We start from the raw sequence: 11,955 nt of genomic DNA on the forward strand, positions 1-11,955 counted from the left end.
AACACAGCTCCTGCCATACCTGGGCACGGCCACACCAATTTGGTCCTACCCATCCAGTCCTGGCCTCACCCCAGGGCTCTGGCTGCCCCAGTGCTCCATGGATGACCTGTCTGCCAGGTCCTGCCATCACCCACTGCGGGATCCTCAGCACTCCTGGCACAGGAGCCTGTGGTGCCCTGGCAGATCTCTGTAGGGCCTTTTGTTTTGCATTTTTCAAGAAATGTTGATTGGCATCCTTTTCCTTTTACAGGAGATGCATGAAAACATGCATCCATTAATTATTTTAATGTCCTTTCAGATGCTTACGTGGATGATGATATAAAAGTTCCAAGTTTCTCTTTTTATATATTTTTTTTTCTGGAAATGCTATCATACCATTCCTAATTGCCATATTTTCCTGGTGGAATTTCTGTCTTACTTGCCAGTATGTTGTTTTTCTTCAGAGCTGCTGATTTATTTTTAAAACATTTGAAACTATCTATGATTAATTTTTCTCCACTATGATCTTCCTGTGAAATATAGTCTCCCTTTGATTTTTAACTGTTTAAAAGTACTTTTTTAACATTTTTCCTTGTACAAGTTGATGAGGGGGAAAAAAAGGCTTAGCATGGGTTCCAGAATGAGGTAATCTTTGTTTGAGAATAAATTTAGTTCCTTGGTTTATTTTGGAAATAGATCAGCTGTCACAGATTCTAGAGGGCGGCATCAGTGAGTTCAGTTTATTGAAACAGAAATGACAGAATGTCAATTAGCTTTTCCATTACATGTTATATGAACAAAAGCTGCTGTATAAGGCCAAAGTGAATTTAGTTTAGTACAGACCCCTTTTTATATGTTTACAAAGAAAAGAAAAATAACTCTTTTTATTTTATTTTTTTTAAAGAATTTTCCTTGGATTTCCTTTTCTATAAGCACCAGAATGACTGTAATATGCAGTGCAGACAAGATCGAACCTTGAAAAGTAGTGGTGAGACATCAAAAATAATGTAACAGCTTCCCAAATCCTTACACATTTGCCTTCGGTCCATTCTGTCTGACAACTAAAAAGCTGCAAACATCTATATCAAGACAGTGAAATGCAGCTTCTTCTATGGAAACGCCTTCTGGGGGATATCATCATGATCTGAACCCTGCTGTGGTCAGCTCCTCATTACACACAGAACACGGGAGAGAACTTCACAACGGAGAGTTTGTGAAGTTCGGAACTGGAGCTTGTCATACTTGTATCATGGTGTCAAAACTCAACTCAGATACCCATCAAATACGAATGGATGTTTTTCTTGATAAACCAAACTACAAAGGGCAACAAAATAGGTATTTTGTTCACATAGTTTACTGCTATTTATGTGGTGAAAGGAAAAGATTTGAGAAGTTCATTCTTGGCTGAATAAGCACTGCTTTTCTTATTTCTCACACCATAGGCAGATCTTGACTGTTTTGTCTTCAAGGGATCAATCTCATTCTGAAACTAGAAATACAAGCCCCTATTATTTGAACTAAAGACCACATCTTCCACTCTTGATGTGCAGCAGCAGCAGTTGTAAAACTGTCTATGTGGTCTAATCCACAGAATGTGTCACAGCTAAAATAAATCAGTGTAATTTACAAAATTACCTAGTCTAGTAAGTGTTTTCTGAGAAACTGTGGCAAAAAACCTGTGGTTTTTTGCCATGTTTGACTCTCTTTGGACGGAGAGTTTTGCAGCTCTGCCAGAAGTGACCTGTGGAAGTTGTCAGTTATCTGTTATATACTGCTGAAAAAGACACCTGCTCTTGCAGATATGAAACTTTCCTTCCTAAGTGATTCGAAAACATTAACATGACTGGATAGTTATGGCTCTGTGATACTTTGAAAGCAAGGCAGGAGAGGGCAAGGACAGAAAAGGAAACCATGGATATGCCTACAGTGCAGTATGGTTACTAAGCTTATGGCAAACCTGATCCTGAACCCCAAGTTGAATAAAATCTCCTGCAGACATGAAGGCATGTGCTAATTACATGTGATCCTTTTGAAGAATGGCTGCTAGAAAAGGACAGACTGCAGGTTTGTCCTGCAACCTGTTTGAACCTTCCTTGACTGCTAAAACTGCAAAATGAAAGTTGCCTGAATTATACTGGACATCACGGAGGCGCTGGGACAGGAGTGGCTTCAGACTCAGTGGCAGACACTTCAACAAAAATTTGAAGTGTGCACATCTGAAACCTGTGTCCTCTGGATGCAAGTTATCATTACATTCCTCTGATACATTCACACCGAGCTTGCAGATATGCCATAAGAACTGTAGGAAATACATGCCCTTCTGGAGTAGCATCTGGAGGTCTGGCGATGAAGCAGGATACCTAAGGGCATTAAAAATGGCACCAAATACCTATGTGCATACTGCTAAATAAAAGCTGAATCAATCAACTCTAGAGAAATAGGAATGGGGCAAAGCATTTAAGCACATCTCAGCCTCTCACTATTTCTCTAGACTTTTTAAGAACTAAAGCACTACCACTCCCACTTCTGTCTTGTCACAGTTCCTCTTCTCTCTCTGTCATTTGGGGTGGTGATGGTGGAGAAAGATATGTGAAAAATGCTAAACTGGATGAAGAGATCCTGGATACAACTTCAAAATGTTTCTAGATTAAGCCTATTGCTAATCATGAATATACAATTAGTGAACATGACCTTTGTTCTTCTGGTAACAAACACTTCTTTCTGGAACAATTGCTTTGAACGGCAAGCAATTACCTTCTTCTGTACATTTGATTACTAATTTCTTATCAGAACAATAAAAAACAAGTCACTTCTCTTCCAGTCCTCACATTTTAATTTCATTTCTGCTGCCAAAGCATGCCTGGCTCCTGCTTTGTATATTTGATGTGCAGCTGTGGTAGGAAGCTGCAAATAGCAGCACAGCATCTTTAAGAGCTGTGCCTGCCAAGGGTAAAAGGACCCTGCAGGGCAGCTGTTCTCAGGGAGCCATCCTAACTGTTCGGTAAGTAGCAAATCATGTTGTGATAAGAAAGGTGCAGAATTAACTAGAAAAGTGTTCTTTTTCCAACTTTTTCCATCACAAGAAAGAAAGTGACTTTTGGTCAACATAGACTATAGAAATCGGTATCCTTTCTCACTAGTTTGAAAGGCAGCCACAGGCTGTTCTAGCTGAGTTATTAATGGAAGCATGGCACAGTATGGAAGAATTCTACCATATATCACTGTTTCGTTTTTTTCACCTGCTGTAATAGATGAGGGATACTTAGAAAGCAATCAATCTGTAGGATGTCTTAAGATTAACCAAAAGGGTTTTTTCATAATTTTTGATAAGGATGTACCTTATACACTCAAGACAGGAAGGGAAGCATCTTTAATTTGTGCATACAATAAGTTAATTGCTATCTCTTATTGAATTAAAATGCATGTACAGCTGAAATAGGGCAGCTTTTATAAAGCTTCCATGACTGGCTGTAAGCTTTTCAAATTCTGCATGTACCAGAGCCTCCTATATCTTTTTAGCCGAGTGCTGGAAGCATAGCACTACTTGAAAGATAAGCTTGGATGTTAATTAAAACCTGAAGGAAGATATTTGAATATGCTACCTTAAATTTCATCCCTCTATTTTCTTCTCATAGATGCTTCTCCTTATAGAATCACCTCTTCTGAAATTGGTCTGTCCTTGCTTATTTATAATAAGCATTCCCAGCTCTCTCTTGATAATATTGCAGTGAGTCATTCAGAGTGTAGAATGAGTTGGATGATTTCGTCCAGAGCAAATAGTAATACGCAGTGTTTTTTATCTTTCTGTGTCTGGGCCATGTTCATCTGAATCACAGGGAAAAGGACTTTTAGCATATTAAATAAGAAACGTTCCCTTGCAATGTATACCCAATTTACAATGATTGCCAATTACACAGCTGATGAAGCTGTGAGAAATTACCAGCTAACCTTAACTAGCACTTTAAAGCTGTAGATCCTGGGAACAAAATTCAGTAGTCCAGCTAACTGATCCTTCTGCCTATTAATGTACTTTATCTTCTCATACCCATATACATTCACTACTAACTTTCAAATCAAACAAATCCATCATGCATACATTCTTATCCAATTGCCATTATTGAATTTTTATCAATTTTGATATTGCATTCCAAATAAACATGAAACTGCAGCATAAAAATCTCTAGGGTATTCCAAGGCATGTATGTGAACAGGAGCCTGTGGTAACTTCAGATATTCATAGGAACGTATGTTTCAACAAGCCAGAAAAGATCAAGAGTCTAAATGATGAAATGTCCTGCCTCTGTCAATGATCTTTAATTATGTTTCAAAGAAAGCTGACATGGTGTATTTCCATACTGGATCAAGCCTATCTGAAATATATGTTCAAATGCTAGACACAGTGGCAATCAGCTTGCACCCTAAAGCATTAGATTTGCTTTCTGAAACCATTCTAATACGAGTTTACTCTTCTTATTGCTCTCAACCACCCATTCTTTAATCTCATCTTTGATACTTAGGAGAAAAGTCAATCCAAAAAATGAGATTCCTTCAACTAAGTGTTTTCATATGATTTTCCTGTATTTATTTATTCAGTTTTCATTAATACACTGGCTTCATTATAGGACATAGTGACATTCCAGTGACATAGATTTTAATTACTATACCCTTTCTCAAGGGATCTTCATTGTAATCTGTATCACTACTATTATTGCCTTAAGTAATAACTAAAAGAGGTCATATTCTAGGTTAATAGCCTGCAGCTGCAATGCTGAGAAATTTGCAGTACTAAACATGGCTATATAAATAAACTAGATATAGCTAATAGTGTTATCCAATGATGGGAAGTATTTTCACACAGATGTTGACATTAATCTCAAGTGCCAGTTCATTTCACTCTGCTTGAATTTATTGTATTTGCAGCTACAAGCTACATTGAAAAAAGAAATCAGGTCTGGAAACAACAAGTTGATCAAATAATTCTTTCCAGCTGAGGAATTTTGGAAGGTGTACAGCTGGAGAGGAAGATGTGCAAACCAATGATTTACAGGGGGTCTCAGTCATCTTGACAATCTTCAGAAGCTTTTACACTCACTGTCAAAACTGACTTTGTGAAGACTTCTTCATCTGTGTGTTTCATGGAAAATAAATCACAAATACTTCAACAATACTTTCAAATGTTTAACAGGGACACTGACAGTGTCCAAAATTATGTTATACTCAGTATTTGTAGAGTACAGCAGTCAGTCTGCATTTCCCTTCCTGTCAAACCTTGTATCTGTACACACATACTCAGCTATCAGGGAGGGCTAATAGTGAGAACTTCATGGAATCAAAGAATTGTCTTCCTGTATCTAACATGCTGAGTCCAAAAAGCTCTCACAGTACCTTGCTTGGACCTTCACAATTCATCATTATAACAAAAAAATGGAGTCTTTGTTGTATAAACTGTACAGCATGGCCACACTAATACCTCTAGAATTTGCATTTTATACATGACAAGTGGCTGTGGGAAAGTGCTTGGACTAGAAACTGACTGGAAATTTCAATATAAAACTTCTATTCTCATTAGAGTTATCCTTTAAGGTGGGTAGGAGTTGTGTTGATTGTTTTGGTTGATTGATTGATTGAGGGGTTTTTGTTTCTTTTTTTTTTTTCTTTGTTTGTTTGTTTGGTTTTGTTTTATTTAGCCGAAAGAGCTATAGGATTCTTAGTTTGCATATTTTTATGTTTTCATGTCTTCTGAGAAAGAACTGTTTCTTTTTTTATGCAGGCATTTTGCAATCCACAGTTCCAACCATTCTACCTAATGGTGCATCATCCAGAAACTGTTACTGAGATGAAAACATAAGACTGGTAGAAATGTGCCAGAGGATGACACTGAACAAGACAAGAATGTAAAGAATGGGAACTATGTTGGCTGTGGAGAAGGAGTGGGATTTTCTTCACACTTATTAACAATGATTCTAAATGAGTGCTGACACTCAGCTGTACCACAGTTCTGGACATCAGCTTTGATGATGATCCCCATGTAAGCACGAGAGCTTTGTTAATACAAGCCTCTCTGCAAGTGTCTAGTGGATACTAACTTTGTAGCTCACTGCTCAGCTACCACTTGTGTAGCCTGGTCAGAGTCTGGAACCATCTCCAGCTCTGTAGGAGAGACAACTTCACCAGCAGCTGGTGGGCAGACATAGACCTTACCTACTGAACAGTTCCCACTCCCCAGCAGAAGAAACAAATATGAAATTAAAATAAGAAGGGCACTGCACCCCTTATTTTCCTTGTCTTCTGTTTTTGGTAGGTTTTACAGGTTGCATTTTTTTTCGTGAAAAGCACAACTCATTACTGTTTGCCAGCAGCTGATTTGTCTGCCGTGTTTTTTTCCTTTCCTTCCAAAAATTATTCAAGATACACAAAACTATGATTGTCTTCTACCAACAGTTATACCAAAAATCCCCTTAAATTATTAAATTGGCATTATCCTCTTTGGCAAATATCAGTAAAGAGCAAACAGTACAGGAGCTGGTGTTGTGGCATGCTAAGTAATCAATCAAGCAAGCATGGAGACTAACATAATAGAAGAGATTTTATTCAAGTACAGATTAGCATTCTCTTTGTCTGAGAAGTTCAGAAATGCAGTAGAAAGAATAAGATATCAAGAGTATCGTTTTCCTGCGCAAAGCACATATAATTGCAGTGGATTATTCATTAAAATACCTGGCACAGAAATTAATACATTGCATTGCAAAGTTCCCTTGCCCCCAAGATCCTAGTGTAATATTATTTACATGAGTACTTTCTGCTTGTACAAATTAGCCTGTCAATTTCCAGAACTTTCACCATATGGAAAGTGTCACTTACAACTACAGATGTTGTACAGAGCACAAATGATCAGAATAGTAGAGTGTGCATTTTGGAAGTTAAAGGTACAATGGTGGTGTTCCCAAATCACCCTCTGTTTGATATGCTCCAGTCTGTGAGTAGATGAACCTCAGTGTAGCTCTATAAACCTCCTTCATCATCAGACAACTGATTGACTTACTACTATTAATTAGTTTTGTTAGTGGAGTGATCAGGGCCACACAACAGGGATAGCACCTTTTTGTCCTAGGACACGTACTGAACTGGCTGATCAAATTTCAGAGCTATTAAAAATTCTTTTTGACAATTTATGGAGAATGGGTGGCATTTCAGCTAATGGGAACAGTAAATATGTTGAGAGCTTTAAAAAGACAGGATGAAAATGTGATCAGTCAGCAAAATCTCTGTTTCTGGAAACAGAAGTAATGGAACAAATAATTAGCAGGCTTCCTGGAGGATAACAAGGAATTTTTTTGGTAAGAATAGATTTTATCAGAATAATCCACTTTTATTCTATGATGGGTAACAGATGCTGCAGACAAAGGAAAAGCAATTGCTATTGTATTTTTTGACTTTAGAAAGGCTTTTGATGCTGTTGTTCATGGAATTCTTAGCAAATTAGAAAACATGATGTAGATGAGTCTAGATGAGAACAGTCATAACCCACATTGGAAAAGCAATTCTCAGAGACAGAGGCTTCTGACAGGCACAGTGAACATGGATGTTTGTTTTGAATGGTTCCATAAGAGTCAAGTGGTATTCAAGTGATATTCTGCTGCAAGACACTGCAAATCAGTTCCTTGGGAAATCCTTCCTGCCAAGGGTAAGAATAAAGATACTAAATGCCTCTTGGGCCAGTGACATTCTCATTAACTGAGTTTTTAAATAACAAACTAGGAAAAAAGCATGTTGAAAAAACCACGGGTAAGTAGCTGAGTATTGTAAACTCTCTAAACATCCATTTTAACTGGCTGGTTTGGTACTCAGGGTCACGGGCGAATGCATCTCCGACAAAAAGGTTCATTTAGGCTGATGCTCTGAGTCTAACCTTAAGAAACAAGGCAAATATAAACTAATGCATAGTCCTTGTATATGCCTCCATTGCAGTTTCCCAGTTTCTGGGAGCTGTTTAAGGCCTGTCTAAGGGTTTCTCAGGCTGGAGGTTAATTCTAGAGCTGACAGCTTCAAAGTCATTAATGGATTTTCCAAGGCTCTCATCAACCTGCTTGCAGTTTGGAGCTGACACCAAGCAGCATTATTGAAATCTGTAGTGTACTCATGTGTAAAAAAGTATTTCTTTTTGTTTAATTTTAAACCTTCTGCCTGATGCTTTCACTGACATAATTTAAATCTCATACACAATGAGTAACAAGGCAAGACTTACCTCTAACAGAGTTACTGTTACTTTACCCCAGACTGGCAAGGAGAGAACATGCTTTGTGTTGTGTTTGTTCAACCTTTCAAGAGACCTAAGTGCACACCTGATGGCAAATGTCATAGTATTGGCTAAAATTGTCTCTAATTTTTCAATCTCATTGTTTGGATTTCTTAGTCTTTTGTCTTACAGTTCTTGGTCCAGTGTTTGTTCAGACTGAGGTGTTGTGGCATCTACCTGCCTAATTGCACTCCCGGGCCTTTGCAAACATACAGGATGGGAAAGATATGACCCATGGCTCATCCCGATAGGGGATTAGGCTACTCCTGAGAAGTTCACCTTGTATACTTGCCTCACATTGTCATCACCAGGCAGGTGATGTAACCACTGTTTGCTTTATACAGCATGGCCCAGCTGGTTAGAAGTCTTCCATCAGCTACAGAGTGCAGCCACCCTGCAGAATAGACACAGACAGAGCTTTTACTTGTAACACATAGGTTTGCCACGTCTATGAGGGTGTCGTTTTTGCATTTTTTATATCTTGACTTCATTGTACATTTAGATTAAACACAAGCAATGTATCGCACAGTTGCACAAATACCTCTGTATATCCCCTGGAAATACACTGTCTTGCAATGCTAAGGTGGTGCACAAAAAAGTGACTGTGCTGATGCATATTATCATTTCTTGCAAATATTTTCAGCAGAGTTGTATAATGGACTTTAGGCCAAACCTTAACCCAGTGTTTTGCTGCTGTGCCAGGCTATGTGAGATAGTCATTGACATCAGTAATGTTCTGCCAGAGGCAAATATCAATCAATGTACTGTCATAAACTTTGAATTATGGCTATGTGTGGCAGATGTAGAACTGGTCCTGTTCATATTTGCCATAGCTTTTAGCTAAACTACTAACAAAACACCATCATAATATCAAAATTCTACATGGCAGAAATTCCTTCCTTCCTGTAAGAATCCAGAGGAATGATAATTGTAACAATATTCAATAATGCATAAACAATCTTTATTTCTTTTTGAAAAGCCAAATCTCTGCTATTTCAATGAGTAGATGTTTCTCTAAGAATGGTCCCCTTTGGGTTTTTTTCATTATTTTTTAGGTAATACTGACAGACAAAATTTGACTCAACAGGCTTAGGAATACCAGAACCTGGATTGCTATAGCTGGTAAGAAATCTAAATTCATTAGAAAAAATATCAACCAAGAATTGGTATTAATATAGAATCTCTCTAAAGCTAATATACACTGAACATCTAAATGTGACTGACCTTAAGAAAAATTGCAGCTTTCATTGGTCCTGCATTCTTAGACACTGTAGTTTTTTGGAAGGGTCCCTTATAGACAGAAGAGGCTTACCTGCACATATGTTACATGGTTGCCTGGAATGCTGTAGAATCTGTGTTGTCTGATGAACACCTACCTCTTAGGCATTACACCAGTGAGTTTAAAAACATTCTGTATTTCAGCCTAGTACCCTGAAATCATTAAAAGACATTACATGACTTTAATAATTTTGGATCAGCTTTCCTTGTTAATCATCATCTGACTAAAAGAGGACTATCCATGTAAGAGTTTGTAGAATCTCCTTTACACAGCTCCTGCAGTACTAAACCTTTGAAGACTGCTGTTGTCAAACATTGTTCCCAGACAACATGGAATAATTCAGTGAGAAATAATGGATGAATGCCAGATGACATAGACATAAAATATCAATGATTTTTTATTCCAGTCTTTGAACCATGTGTTAATTGCAAAAAGATGTGTAAGATTGGTGAAAAGGTGGAAAATGCAGTCTGATAGGCTATTCTGTACCCTGATAAAATCTGTGCAGAACTAAGACATGTGTCTCCATTTAATCTTATAATTGCCAAAGGCAGTTCATAGGCCCTCTCCAATTCCCTTCTCTTTTTTCCCAAAAGTCATGGACTTCAAAATCTGGCATGTTTTCTCTTCTGCCCATTAGAGAAAGACTTGCAGAACCTTCATGTTGTGACTAGCAGTATCATCTCACGTAACAGCAAAGGTACAACAATTATTAATGCTAAAAGAATGTTCTACTGTTAAATTACATCCTAATTGAAATGTGGATTTTAGTATATCAAAGTTCAAGGATTAATTCTTCACATTTGGCACATTTATATCAAAAGAATTGAATATAAAATCTACCATTTTACACGGGCAGTAAAGACTGCGATAAGCTTGGTCTGTCATTCATTCATTCATTCATGGCTAGGCTTCATGAACAAAGATTTAGGAAGGCTCTATCCACATTTGTTACAGGCACACTGGTGACTAATGAGGCCAATACGAGATAGATATATCTGATTGCAAAAGGCACAGCAGAAGGCACTCCTTAGGTGGTATATTCTGCAAGACATGATTCTTTCTGTGTTGTCTTTTCTCCTCGAGAGTGATCCTGCGTGCGTTCTCAAAGGAAGCAGTAGCGTTACAGATACTGTGTCTCCAGGCCTCCCGACTGGAGGCCAGAGTAGACCAGTTATGTTGATCAATATGGCCGAGGCTGAGATGTTGTTTCAGGGAGTCCTTGTATCTTTTCTGCAGGGCTCCTCTCTTGCGGCAGCTCGTGGCAAGTTCACCATAAAGCAAGATCTTAGGGAGGCGGTGGTCCTTCATCCTGGAGACGTGCCCTGCCCAGTGCAGCTGTGTTCTCAGCAACATGGCCTCAATGCTTGTGACTGCTGCTTGTTCTAGAACAGATGTATTGGTCACATAATCTGACCAGTGGATGTTTAGGATTGTACGGAGGCAGCGCTGATGGAAGCGTTCTAGGAGTCGCAGGTGGTGGCGGTAGATGACCCATGATTCAGAACCATATAAGAGAGTAGACAGCACTATGGCTTTGTAAACACTGATCTTGGTACTTTTCTTCAAGTGTTTATTACGCCATACTCTTTTATGGAGTTTTCCAAAAGCACTATATGCCTTTGCTAACCTGTTGTCTATCTCTCTGTCAATCTTACCATCTGAGGAGATGAGGCTACCTGGGTAAGTAAACTGTTGGACTGATTTAAGCTCTGACTGGCCAATGGTGATATGGGGATGATGGAAGACTTCCTGAGGTGCAGGTTGGTAGAGGACTTCCATCTTCTTTAAGCTGACTTCCAGCCCAAAGAGCTCAGCAGCATCTGCAAAGCAGGATGTTAAACGCTGCAGAGTTACTTCTGTGTGGGCAACAAGGGTGGTGTCATCAGCATAAAGCAGCTTGGTCTGTACTCTGCACTCATAGCTCTTTCACCAGAGAGGTTGCCTCCCAGTTGTAGGATAACTGGAAATTAGTATTAAAATGAAAATCAAATGCTTTTACCAGTCATCTAAGCCTAACCTGACCAGAAAAAGGTGTGCAGCACTGAAAATCCGCAGTAACATTTCTTTTCATATTCCTGAGAAAATTAAAAAAACTTTGTTTTTCTCCTCTCATTTTACTCCTCTTAATCATCTCACTGAAACAGGTCTTCTCACGTGTTTGCAGAACCTTTTTCATGAAACCCCCCTTTGAAATCTGTTGTTAAATATGGTTTCAGATCATCATGAAGGGTTTTCCTAGGCAAACACTCGCTGTTTTTTAATCCAAAGAAAATCTTGTATCTCCCTCATCATATGTTCAAGGGCTATGAGTTGCTGCCACCTTCTCCTTTAGTACAGCTTCTACAGCATGACTCGCAAGTCTTTCTTTGCTCTGGCACTTGCCGCTCCCTTTGTTATG

The sequence above is a fragment of the Chiroxiphia lanceolata genome, chromosome 1 (genome assembly GCF_009829145.1).
Source record: "Chiroxiphia lanceolata isolate bChiLan1 chromosome 1, bChiLan1.pri, whole genome shotgun sequence".
NCBI lineage: Eukaryota > Metazoa > Chordata > Aves > Passeriformes > Pipridae > Chiroxiphia > Chiroxiphia lanceolata.